Below are 14,146 nucleotides of genomic sequence, written 5' to 3' on the forward strand. Positions count from 1 at the left end.
GGGGACAGGATGTAAACTGTGAACATGGCTGATAGTCTACCCAACCGAGGGAAGTAGAGACATACAACTTTTTGTCCCCAGTTGTAAAGTTACTCACCTGAGTACTTGCAGTATCAGAGCCAAAGGCTGCACGTGTCAAAGGGGTAAAACAAAGCGTGGGTCAAGGCTACAAGTGAAAAAAACAGACCAAATCAATGGGCAAAACAGACAAGGATAGAAAAACAACTTATATAAATTGAAAACAGGATTAGTGTTGTGTGAGTTGGGAGAGAAGAATCTTGTGATGAATCCTTTCAATCTTGATTTCATTGATTTAGACCCTAATCCTGTAACAGGATATGCACAGACACACTCCTATGGCACGTATAAAGCACCACTGAAGTAAACAGGGCTCTGTGGATGCAGTGGGCTGGACACATGGATGCAGTTCAGGATCATGGCTGTAAGTTGTAAGGTCATTGAGCCTACAACTATCTCCTTATACGCTTGTAAAGCACTTAACACACTCTAGGTGCTATATAAATAATTAATACTAATCAAAGTGAATAGCTCTAGCCCCAAGAATTAATCTTTAGTAACTTCACAAAGAAGAAAAAGAAGAAGAAGATTTTGAAAAGTTTTCCCCAGCTCTCTCTCCATTTCTTTTTTCATTTCCAACAGCTATCTGACTCAGATGAACAGTCTTACCACTTGCTGTGAATTTCCCTGTATTTGCCATTCAGTCAAAGTTATTCTTTCCTGTATCAGGAAGGGTGACCACATTGCTCACTGCCTATGTCTCACTGCTGAGTGCTTGCATGCAGTCTCACCAAAATTGTTTTGAATAAACCAAAAATACTCATTTCTAAAATGTCAAAACAAACTAGGTTGTTTGGGGGATTTTTTTCTCCAGAAATGAACAACTCTGTGATATTTATACAAATTCACAAAACATTTCAATGTAATCAAATCTGCATTTTTCCACCTCCACCACCACATGCAAAAAAAGTTTGGGTCAAAAACATTTTACCCACCTCTAGTCAATATAGAAATTGGATTAGAAATTGATCAAAACTGCAGTTTCCAACGTGTTTCTTTTCAGACATGGGGTCAGATTCTCAAATATAGATAGGTGCTGAAGATATAGATAGGCACCCAGAAGGATTTTCAAAAGTGCAATGGAAGTTAGATTCATAGATTTCAAGGCCAGAAGGGACCATTGTGATCCTCTAGTCTGATCTCCCGCAAAACAGAACATAGAACTTTCCCAAGATAATTCTTGGAGCATTTCTTTGGGAAAAAAAAAACATTCAATCTTGATTTCAAAATTGTTAGTGATAGAGAATCCACCACAACCCTTGGTAAATTGTTCCAATGGTTAAATTACTCTCACTGTTAAAAAAATTTACACTGAATTTGTCTAGTTTCGACTTCTAGCCATTGGAAGAAAGGCACCCAACTTGGTGTTTTATAATTTAAAATAATTGCTGTGAACCTGTTAGGTAAATGGGCTTACACAGGTGTAACATATTGGAATTTAGTAATCGTTTTCTAGAATATGTACAACGAAGGCATACAATTCAGCTCATTTTCTTTGCTTTTTTAATTATTATTTATTTATTTTAAATTATGTGGAACTAACAGGAGCATAATGTAGGAAAAATATTTGTCACTAGAGTCAGCAGATGTGACTCAGAATACATACAAGGAACAGATCTTTAGAATAGTAAGTTGCCTTTTTCACATAGTCACTTTGCAGAGTAAGATTGCACTTTAATGCTAAGTGGTGCTGGAAATTAGGCAGCTCAGACTTACCATGTTATTAGCGGTGGATCTCTGGTACCATACAGACAAGGTTTGCAAAGAGTGTCAGTAGACTACTCACAATGCATAAAGTTAAACCAGTGCCTAAGCTAATCCTGCAAAAACTTATTTTGTATCCGAGGAATACTACTAGTTTAAATCCTAAGAGACATAGAACAATCACAAAATGAAAAGATACTTATCTGGCCAATGCAACAAGACTGATAATATTGTTAATCACTGATATGCCTTAAAAGGGATTCACTTAGATGCTTCAGGGATTGATCAAAAGCCCACTGAGGGCAATAGAGAGACTTCTGTCAAGCTTTATGGGCTTTGAATCGGGCACTCAAGGCAGGCTGCTTATAGATCTCCAAAAAGCTGTTTCATAAGAGACAACATGATGTTGGGGAAGCATTAAACTTTTCTTAGAACACTTCTTTAAAAATGCAGTTCTTGGCAGCTTTATCAATATAAAAGGATCTAGGATGTTATTTCTCCTCAAGTTATTGGCACTATAAGGCACTATTCCTTTTGGACAGAATGGCACACACACACACACACAAATCAATAGTTAAAAAAAACAAGAAATTACTCTTGTTTTCCCTTTGCCAGTTTCACAGCAATCAAAATACCTTTCATTCCTTTATGGCATCTATAAAAAATGAAAAAAGGCCAGAATCTGTGTTCCTTGATCACTTTTTATTCTGGCAAACTCCACTTACTTATAATCATGAAAGGAAAATCAGACCAGTTCACTTCACATTTACATCTGTTTTAGAGCAGTGTAATTCTGTCAACTTTAGCTGAGTTATTCTTTTATACCAAAATAAGCAAGAGGAGAATTAGACCCAATGGGAGTAAGAAACTTAGAAGTTGATCCCCCAAAAAACAACAAAACCCCCCAATTTCACTGCTGTTACAGTGCCATTTTACAATGACAATAGTTATTTTTTGGCCTGCATCAAGCGTATGAATATTTGGGATATTCCTAGATGACATTTGATCACAGGGCATATTCATTGGTAAACAAAGTAGTATTTTTCCATTGTCCAAATATGAAAGTTATCATGAAAATACTTTAAAATATTTTCCCAGGCAAAAATCCTCAAAGCAGAAAACAGATGTTTTTTCCCCCAGGTCTGCTTTTTCTGTCTGGGACTGCGTGGAGGCCACACTGGTGATCCACTTCTTTTACGTGAGGGGAGACTTCCTCAGACTGACTGCAGCCTGCCACTCCTTCACATTGATCTCAGCTGACTGCTTTCCCCATAGGAGAGGCAGACAGCAAGAGGAGCTTTCAGTGATGAATGTATCCTTAGAAACAAGCAACAACAATCTTTCTGGCAGATGCGAGCCTGTGGGCACACGATGGAGAACTTGTGAGGCTGGAAAGGATCACAAAACTCTTGGAAACAGCTCACTTCTGTAGCTGTAATACACATTACCCAAAACATGAGACTTCTGGCAACACAGCGTCATCTAAATAAGGTTATCAGTGTGCTGCTGAATATACATGACAGTTTCAGTCACAGTTATCTTTCTTCTCCAATCTCCTTCTGATCTACTTCTTTGACCATGTTTAGTGATGTCTGCTAACCCTAAGGGCAGCCCTGAATTAGTACACTTTTGATAGCACTGCCCTCCTATAAGTAGCTCTTCATGTATAGATTTCTTTTTCTGACTGCTAATAATAATTAATGTCAGATGGTCACGTTATCAAACAACAACAATACTGTAGTTCTCTGAGAAAAGAGATTAACGAGATTAAATCTAGAGAAATCTCTATATATAATTCATAAGGCTTGCAAAAGTGTTCATTTATCTTCAGTCTTCCTCTCTGGAGTTATATATTTAGCAACCACCACCTGCACTGGTTGTGCTTTTATTAGAATAGAAATTATATCTTTTCTGTAGAGGAGTGAGAATCAGTACAGGGCAAGTAACGGACCACAAATGTTCATGAGGTTATTAAAGAGCACTTCAGCCTGTCTGCTTCAAATGATGCGTTCCAGATTGTGTTTGAGAAAATGGGATAATAACGATGGAAGCTCCCTCCAGCCCCAAACACCGATGTGCAAGATCTGTATTCAAACAAGATGAAACACAATGGAAATCTGGTGATTTATTTATATCATGTTGTGACGGGTTGGATCACAGAAACCCCCTTGGGGCTGCCAACTGATGTGCCAAGACTACTTCTGCCCCTGCCTTCCCTGCCAGCTTGGGACTTCCAGAACCCTGCCTGGTTGTGCCAGACACTCTTGCCAGCCACAAACACAGACCCGGGTCTAAATCACATCTCACAAACTGCAAGCTTAACTGAAAGCAGCTTAAGAAGTGTTCCTGTCTGTAACACTCAGATGCCCAACTCCCAATGCGGTCCAAACCCCAAATAAATCCATTTTACCCTGTAGAAAGCTTATACAGGGTAAACGCATAAATTGTTTACCCTCTATAACACTGAGAGAGAGAGATATGCACAGCTCTTTGTCCCGCCCTCCCCCCCGGTATTAATGCATACTCTGGGTTAAATAATAAGTAAAAAGTTATTTTATTAAATATAGAAAGTAGGATTTAAATGGTTCCAAGTAGTAACAGGCAGAACAAAGTGAATTACCAAGCAAAATAAAATAGAACATGCAAGTCTATGCCTAATACAGTAAGAAAACCTCACCCTCAGAGGTGTTCCTGTAAGCTTCCTTTTACAGACTAGTCTCCTTCTAGTCTCGGTCCAGCAATCACTCACACCCCCTGTGGTTACTGTCCTTTGTTCCAGTTTCTTTCAGATATCCTTTGGGGTGGAGAGACTCTCTCTTGAGTTAGCTGAAGACAAAATGGAGGGGTATCCCAGGGGTTTAAATAGATTCTTTCTTGTGGGTGGACACCCCTCCCTCCCCCTATATAGAATCCCAGCTACAAGATGGAGTTTTGGAGTCACATGTCCATGCATGACTGAGTTCCTTACCAGCCAAGCCACATTCCTGGGAAAGCTCAGATGTGGATTGGCGTTTCCAAGTCCATTGTTGGCTTAAGGATTTCTTGATTGGGTACTTACTGAGAATAGTCTTTTCTCAGGAAGCTGACCAGCTGCTTCACTGAGGCTATTTAAAATTAAACAAATACAGCCAATATTCATAACTGTGAATACAAAAATGACCCATGCATTCAAATAGGAGGAATGTATTCAGTAGATCATAACCTTTACAGAGATATGTTACATGGCACATGTAGCATAAAACATATTCCAGTTATGTCATATATACATTCATAAGCATATTTCCATAAAGCCTTATGGGGTGCAACATCACACATGTGTCACACAGATTCAGTGTGCTCCCCTGAATAATAAAATCCAGATTTCATGTCTTTGTTCTTTGCACTGTGGCATGGAAATGTGCAGGCCTGCCTGATTCATGTGGCAGACTTCCATGATTTATGCACAAACAAATAGACAAAGAGGGTATATACATACACTTTCTAAATCTAAGGATAGTTAAGCTCTGGAATAGACTTCCAAGGGAAGTTGTGGGATCCCACTCATTGGAGGTGTTTAAGAAAAGGTTGAACAAACACCTGTCAGGGATGGTCTAGGTTTACTTGGTCTTGCCCCAGTGAAGGGGGCTGGATTTGATGACTTCTCAAGGACACTTCCAGCACTATATTTCTATGATTGTATAGGTTAATTTGCAATGAATTCAATGGAATGCAGGAAAAAAGAGTGAATGAAATCAACAAATTGTATTTACAATGGAATTTGAGAATATTAAGTATTATTTTCCTTACACTGCATGGTGTACCAGAGAATGTATACCATTATTTAGACTAAAAGAAAAGGAGTACTTGTGGCACCTTAGAAACTAACAAATTTATTAGAGCATAAGTTTTCGTGAGCTACAGCTCACTTCTTCGGAAGCTTATGCTCTAATAAATTTGTTAGTCTCTAAGGTGCCACAAGTACTCCTTTTCTTTTTGCGAATACAGACTAACACGGCTGCTACTCTGAAACCCATTATTTAGACTGTAAGGGCAGAAACTATCTTTTTGTTCTGTGTTTGTGCCATACCTAACACAATGGGGTCCTGGTTCATGACTGGGCTCCTAAATGCTATGGTAGTACAAATAAATAAAATAAGATAAAATGGAGGGCAACCATTCTGTGGAATGCTGCACAAACTTACTAATCAAATGTCAAGATCTTAATTTTATTAAAGTTATTGTAGACTGTTAGGGCACTTACACTTCAGCATACAAAGCCAGTCAGAATACTAACATATACAAGAACTTGAAGTTCAGCAAGGTATCTGACATTTGAATAGTTATCCTACCTATTCTGAACTCTTGAGTCTGCAGAGTTGGATTAGAAATTGCAAATGAAAAGGCTCTCTCACCATATGGGACTATCAATCCTATATGAAAACACCCACTATGCTAGTGTACGTGAACATTCAATAAACTCATTATTAAAAAGTTTAGTTCTAAATGTGGGCAATGATTGATTGGCACATATGGGTGGGTAGGTGGGTGGAAACACTATTTTATCCCAACATTTTCAGAAATTTATAAAACAGAAGGGCTAAATCAGGGAAGATTTTCAGCTGCAACAACGTGAGAAGGAAAGAAGTCTTGCAAACAATTCACATTAAGACAGAAGAAGAAAAGTAATTTTAATAACTCTTCCTAAAGGCAAATATGATTGTTGGCTCTTTCACACACAGGCTGGATGCCTGTATGTCCTCAAGTTTCATCAGAATAGAACGTGTGAGAACAGGCCCAGTGACTTAAACTTAATATTAACCAAAGAACCCATGATGATTCTAGAATTATTATATATTTGTTGAACACCAACAAGGCTTTTGGTATTGTATGAGAAAGAAAATACAGTCATGCCTTACCCTCGCCTTAAGGAATAGTACATTTTGAGTAAATGCCTAAATTAAACAGGTTTCTTCGATACAATACACAACTGTCTGACCTTAATCTCAGCTTCCATTAATGCACTAGGTTTCTACTCCTCACATTAATCATTGTTCTTGCTGAATCTCATCTTCTATACATGGTAGTCTTATAATTCTCCTAATTACCCATAAGAAGGAATTCTTTCAGAAAGGATATCATGACATACATAATGGGATCCCACTTTCTACATTCTCAACCTGTCTATATGGTCCTTGCTCTAGCTGTCATAAGCATTTGCCTTTGAGAACTATTTGTTTTATAACTTGCACATTTAGTGTTCCTAGTGAAAAGTATGTTGCATTATTTCACAGCAAGTTAGTATTTCCTGTGGTGTGAACAAGAGGAGACTATTCTTGATATTCTGTGCCTTTATCAGCATTGTGCAGGCATTTCAACTGTTTCAGAATATTTTTCCTCCCAATTTATCTTCAGCATATCTATCCTCACTCAGAAAATGAGCACTGGTATGGAAAACCACACCATGTATATTTGGTTACCATATCCTGGGAAGAAATTAATATTTTTTTATCATCATGGTGCTAAATATTTATATATCAATATAGTACTGTTTTCATCTTTGTTATACTCATTTCCTGTAAATGCACTGCAACTCTACGACAAGAAGATATATTTAAATAGTAATGTGATTCATATGTAATTGCTTATTTGATTTAAGTTTAATTACATAAAAAGTAAGTGAAAGTGCAGGATAAAATGTCAGTTGATTTTTTTTTTGAAAAGTGTTTTTCCCTATCAAATTCAACTATGGAAATTAATAGATTCATAGATACTAAGGTCAGAAGAGACCATTCTGATCATCTAGTCCGACCTCCTGCACAGCGCAGGCCACAGAATCTCACCCACCCACTCCTATGAAAAACCTCACCCATGTCTGAGCTATTGAAGTCCTTAAATCATGGTTCAAAGACTTCAAGGAGCAGAGAAGCCTCCCTCAAGTCAACCATGCCCCATGCTACAGAGGAAGGCAAAAAACCTCCAGGGCCTCTCCAATCTGCCCTGGAGGAAAATTCCTTCCCGACCCCAAATATGGCAATCAGCTAAACCCTGAGCATATGGGCAAGATTCACCAGCCAGATACCCAGGAAAGAATTTTCTATAGTAACTCAGATCCCATCCATCTAATATTCCATCTCAGGGGATTTGGCCTATTTACCCTGAATATTTAAAGATCAATTACTTACCAAAATCCCATTATCCCATCATACCATCTCCTCCATAAACTTATTGAGTAGAATCTTAAAACCAGATAGATCTTTTGCCCCCACTGCTTCCCTTGGAAGGTTATTCCAAAACTTCACTCCTCTGATGGTTAAAAACCTTCGTCTGATTTCAAGTCTAAACTTCCTGGTGGCCAGTTTATACCCATTTGTTCTTGTGTCCACATTGGTGCTGAGCTTAAATAATTCCTCTCCCTCTCCTGTATTTATCCCTCTGATATATTTATAGAGAGCAATCGTATCTCCCCTCAACCTTCTTTTAGTTAGGCTAAACAAGCCAAGCTCCTTAAGTCTCCTTTCATAAGACAAGTTTTCCATTCCTTGGATCATCCTAGTAGCCCTTCTCTGTACCTGCTCCAGTTTGAATTCATCCTTTTTAAACATGGGAGACCAGAACTGCACACAGTATTCTAGGTGAGGTCTCACCAGTACCTTGTATAACGGTACTAAAACCTCCTTATCCCTACTGGAAATGCCTCTCCTGATGCATCCCAAAACTGCATTAGCTTTTTTCACAGCCATATCACATTGGCAGCTCATAGTCATCCTATGATCAACCAATACTCCAAGGTCCTTCTCCTCTTCCGTTACTTCTAATTGATGCGTCCCCAACTTATAACTAAAATTCTTGTTATTAATCCCTAAATGCATAACCTTACACTTCTCACTATTAAATTTCATCCTATTACTATTACTCCAGTTTACAAGGTCATCCAGATCCTCCTGTATAATATCCCGATCCTTCTCCGAATTGGCAATATCTCCCAGCTTTGTATCATCTGCAAACTTTATTAGCACACTCCCACTTTTTGTGCCAAGGTCAGTAATAAAAAGATTAAATAAGATTGGTCCCAAAACCGATCCCTGAGGAACTCCACTGGTAACCTCCCTCCAACCTGACAGTTCGCCTTTCAGGAGGACCCGTTGCAGTCTCCCCTTTAACCAATTCCTTATCCACCTTTTGATGTTCATATTGATCCCCATCTTCTCCAATTTAACTAATAATTCCCCATGTGGCACAGTATCAAATGCCTTACTGAAATCTAGGTAAATTAGATCCACTGCATTTCCTTTATCTAAAAAATCTGTTACTTTTTCAAAAAAGGAGATTAGGTTGGTTTGGCACGATCTACCTTTTGTAAAACCATGTTGTATTTTGTCCCATTTACCATTGACTTCAATGTCCTTAACTATTTTCTCCTTCAAAAATTTTTTCCAGGACCTTGCATACTACAGATGTCAAACTAACTGGCCTGTAGTTACCCGGATCACTTTTTTTTCCCCCCTTTCTTAAAAATAGGAACTATATTAGCAATTCTCCAATCATTCGGTACTACTCCTGAATTTACGGATTCATTAAAAATTCTTGCTAATGGGCTTGCAATTTCAGGTGCCAATTCCTTTAATATTCTTGGATGAAGATTATCTGGGCCCCCCGATTTAGTCCCATTAAGCTGTTTCAGTTTTGCTTCTACCTCTGATATGGTAATATCTACCTCTATATCCTCCTTCCCATTTGTCATGCTACCATTATCCCCAAGATCCTCTTTAGCCTTATTAAAGACTGAGGCAAAGTATTTGTTTAGATATTGGGCCATGCCTAGATTATCCTTACCCTCCACTCCATCCTCAGTGTTTAGCGGCCCCACTTCTTCTTTCTTAGTTTTCTTCTTATTTATATGGCTATAGAACCTTTTACTATTGGTTTTAATTCCCTTTGCAAGGTCCAACTCTACTCGACTTTTAGCCTGTCTCACTTTATCCCTACATGTTCTGACCTCATTAGGTAGCTTTCCTTGCTGATCCCTCCCATCTTCCACTCCCTGTATGCTTTCTGCTTCTTCTTAATCACCTCTCTAAGATGCTTTGCTCATCCAGCTTGGTCTACAACTCCTTCCTATGAATTTTTCCCCTTTCTTGGGATACAGGCTTCTGATAGCTTCTGCAGTTTTGATTTAAAGTAATCCCAGGCCTCCTCTACCTTTAGATCCATAAGTTCTTCAGTCCAATCCACTTCCCTAACTAATTTCCTTAATTTTTGAAAGTCACCCCTTTTGAAATCAAAAACTCTAGTTGCAGATTTATTTTTGTTAATCCTTCCATTTAGTTTGAACTGAATTAGCTCATGATCACTTGAGCCAAGATTTTCCCCTACAACCATTTCTTCTATGAGGTCCTTGCTACTCACCAAAATTAAATCTAAAATGGCATCCCCTCTAGTCGGTTCAGCAACTACTTGATGAAGGAATCCATCAGCTATCGCATCTAGGAAAATCTGAGCCCTATTATTATTACTAGCACTGGTCCTCTAGTCTATATCTGGGAAGTTAAAGTCTCCCATGATCACGCAGTTTCCATTAGTATTTACTTTATTAAAGACATTAAAAAGGGCTCTATCCATATCCAAATTAGATCCCGGAGGTCTATAGCACACCCCAAGCACTATCGTAGGAGAGGCTTTACTAGTTATCTTCCCCAATGTAATTTTTGCCCACACGGACTCTGTCTTATCCATTGCATCACTTCTTATTTCTTTACATTCTACCTCATCATTGATATACAATGCTACTCCACCCCCTTTACCTTTGTTTCTGTCTTTCCTAAACAGCACATACCCTTCAATACCTGTAGTCCAGTCATGACTACTATTCCACCATGTTTCTGTTATCCCTATAATATCTGGTTTCACTTCCTGCACCAGTAGCTCTAGTTCCTCCATTTTGTTACCTAGACTCCTCGCATTGGTGTATAAACATCTTAATTTTTGCTGTTTGGCCTCGCTCACATTTTGTACCCTATTAGGCACAGTCATTCTACAGCCAGTATAACCTATTAGACTAGTATCCACACCGCCCTCACTCCTTATATACATTCTCCTACCCATGGCTGTATCCTTTCTTACTTCATCTTCTTCCCTCTCAATGCTAAAATCTGGCGTGGAGATTTTCTGGACATCTCCCATCCATCTCCCCCTAATTCCTAGTTTAAAGCTCTCTTTATCAGTTGTGCCAGCCTCGATCCTAGAAGTCTATTTCCTTCCCTACTCAGATGAAGTCCATCCCGAGAGAACTGTCCTCTGTCCGTGAATGCCTCCCAGTGGCCATACATCCCAAAGCCCTCCTTATAGCACCACTGCCTAAGCCATCTGTTGACAGTCATAGTCTTGTCAGACCTTTGTTGCCCTTCTCTAGGAACAGGAAGGATCCTGCTAAAGATCACCTGAGCCTCAATTTCCTTAAGCGTCTTCCCCAGCCTAGCATAGTCTCCCTTAATACTTTCCAGCGAGAATCTAGCCGTATCATTTGTTCCCACATGAAGGATAATTAGGGGATTCTTTCCCGCTCCCTTTAGGATCCTTTTCAACCTCAGGTCCACATCCCATATCTTAGCACCCGGAAGACAGCACACCCTTCTATTCTCAGGATCAGCTCTAGTTACAGGCCTGTCTATTCTTCTCAATAAAGAGTCCCCGATCACATAGACCTGCCTTTTCCTGGTGACAGTGCTATTCTCCAGTCTCTCCCCTGTTCCCTCTGGCTGCAAGTTCTTTCCATTCCTATTTTCCCTTACAATCTTCTTCAACCCATCCTGTATCCTCCTGGGGCTCATATTTGGTGTAGTCTCCCTTGACTCTTCCCCTTTTCCTATAGGACTAGCCTCTCTTCTCTTCTTCCTTACCCTTCCACCTTCAAGAAGTACCTGCTGAGCCCCTTCTTCATTTTCCAACTCTGCAAACCTGTTTCTAAGCTCTATTTCTCCTTCACTAGCCCATCTTTTCCTCTGCCTGGTTCTTTGAGTCACATGTTTCCACTGACCACTTTCCTCACCCAGTCTCTCCTCAAAATTCCCCAGCCCTGCTTCCATCTGTGAGTCTGAGCTTTTCCCTTCAGCTACCTCATATCTTTGCTCCATCATCTGCTCAAACCCCTTCCTAAACTCAACCAGACTTTCCACCTGCATCTCCAATCCTCAGATCTTTTCCTCCATCAGCTCTATCAGACGACATTTCATGCAGAAAAAACTCTTACCGGTTCCCCCCTCCAGGATCATGTACATACCACAGCTTCCACATCCAGTCATCCTCAATGTGTCTTTCACTACAGGAGTCACTCCCACAGCTGCCTCTGTATCTGTCATCTCCTTCCCACCTAAATCCTGTTAATCTGGGAAACAGAAGCCACACCAAAAAGACCACACACCCCCCAGCAAAAGCAAACCCCAAACAACCACCACAATCCAAACTCCCCTTGCCAACTCCCACTCAAACTCCCCTGTTTAGAGCTCTGGTTGCTAGCTCCTGTGCCGCTGCAGCTGTCTGAATGGAAGCCCCTACAAAAGAACAGTTTGGAGCATTTTGTGCATGTGTGTTAAAAATGTAGTGAAAGGAAATTAAGCTTTCCTGGTATTCAACATCAGATTCATTTCAGACATGGCTTATTCCTCACCTTGAAAAATGTAAAGTAATTTATTGATATACTTCAGACCAATTTCTTCATGAGAAACCATTAGCATAATTGTCACATCACCTTTCTTTTTAACATTCCAATGTAGAAACAACTGCTGACAAACTTGAAGTTGCTCTTTCCCTTGTGCCTATCAGACATTTTCAAGGGCATGAAAGGTCTTCCGCATTTCAGAAGGAAAGATACTTGAAGATTACCAGTGATGGAAGGAAGATCTTGTTGTTAAGGCACTGGACTAGAGTCAGAGGACTTGGGGTGACCTTGGTAAATTACTTAAGCTCTGTGTTTCAGTTCACCATTTGTAAAATGGAGGAAATATTTTCATCTACTTAGTAAGCTTTTGCTATGCCAGCTTACAGCTTCTAGCACAACTAGGCTTTGTCAAATCTTATGTCTCAAAGTCACCCCTTAGGGTGAAAGCAGGAACCTCAAACCTCTTTTGCTGTGTGACAGTAAGCCTGTGGTCTGGTACTGGGACATAGCCCTTGGGCAGTACCTTTCAGCAAGTCCACCTCCTCAGAGTGAGGTATTTAAAAAAAATAGAGGAAGATCATTCCAAAGGCCAGCCCCCGTCTCTTATGTAAAGGAGGGGAAGCAGTCTCTCAGGCTCTGCAGGAAAACTCAGCTCCCACCCTCCTGGATGACTAAAGGCCAAGAGGTTATCCCTGGGGATTTCCAGAAAAGAAACAAATCAGCCCACCTTCATGACTCAGAGGGCTCAGGTTGATGGTACTCTGAAGCTGTTCCTCAGCAAATAACCAAATGCCATGCTCAGCTGGTTTCTGAGCACCATTCCAACTTGGCCAAGTTCCTCCCTTTCAAGGGCCCTCCTCTAAGCCTGACAAGCCACACAGTTGCAGTGGGTTGGAGCTGATTTTAGCCACTGAAGCTCTTAACATACCCCCTCCATCAGCCAAGAAGGGGTTAATCTGCCCCTGTAAAGGCTCTGAACTCAGTTGCTTGGTTTGCAAGGCCCAGATCCTAAACATGTATTTAGGTTTCTAACTTCCATTGTGTCCAGTTGGAGTTAGGAGCTTAAATACCTCTGAGGATCTGGGCTTCAGCCCTTTGGAGCAGGGACTGTCTATTTATTCTGTGTTTGTATAGCATGTAGCACAATGGAGTCCTGGTCCATGAATGGGGCTTCTGGGTGATAACACAACAACATCAGTTTTTACCCGTATACAGCACCATGATACAAATGATTAACAATGTCATAAGTGAAATCGTGCTAATTCCAGTTCATCTAGTTCTTTCTCTCAGTCAAACAGCTACTAAAAATTAGGGCGACCAAAGCAATACTTGTGTAGAAAAATCCTCTTTTTTTTCTCAGGAATTATTATTGTTTCACAAGTTCTCAATTTTCTGGATTTCTGGGACAGAGTCTCTTTAGATTCAGTTATGATATACATGCATACATACATACTGTATATACACACACACACAGGATAACCAAGTTCAGTCACATTCTATGAGGGATAAAACCTCTGAGAATCTTTGGAGTTTAGACAGGCCTCAGGCATAGCATACACCTGCATCCCAATTTTAAACAGCAAATCATCTTTTTCTAGTTTTGGATTGGACCAGGGACTAAACCCTGAAGTTTGGATTCAGCAACAGAATTCTCCCCTCCCAAATTGTTCAGATTTGAGGTTTTGGTCCATCCATAGTTATGACAGAGTTTGTTGTATGTAGGAGCCTGGG

This window comes from Dermochelys coriacea, chromosome 2 (genome assembly GCF_009764565.3).
Source record: "Dermochelys coriacea isolate rDerCor1 chromosome 2, rDerCor1.pri.v4, whole genome shotgun sequence".
In the NCBI taxonomy this organism is placed as follows: Eukaryota; Metazoa; Chordata; order Testudines; family Dermochelyidae; genus Dermochelys; species Dermochelys coriacea.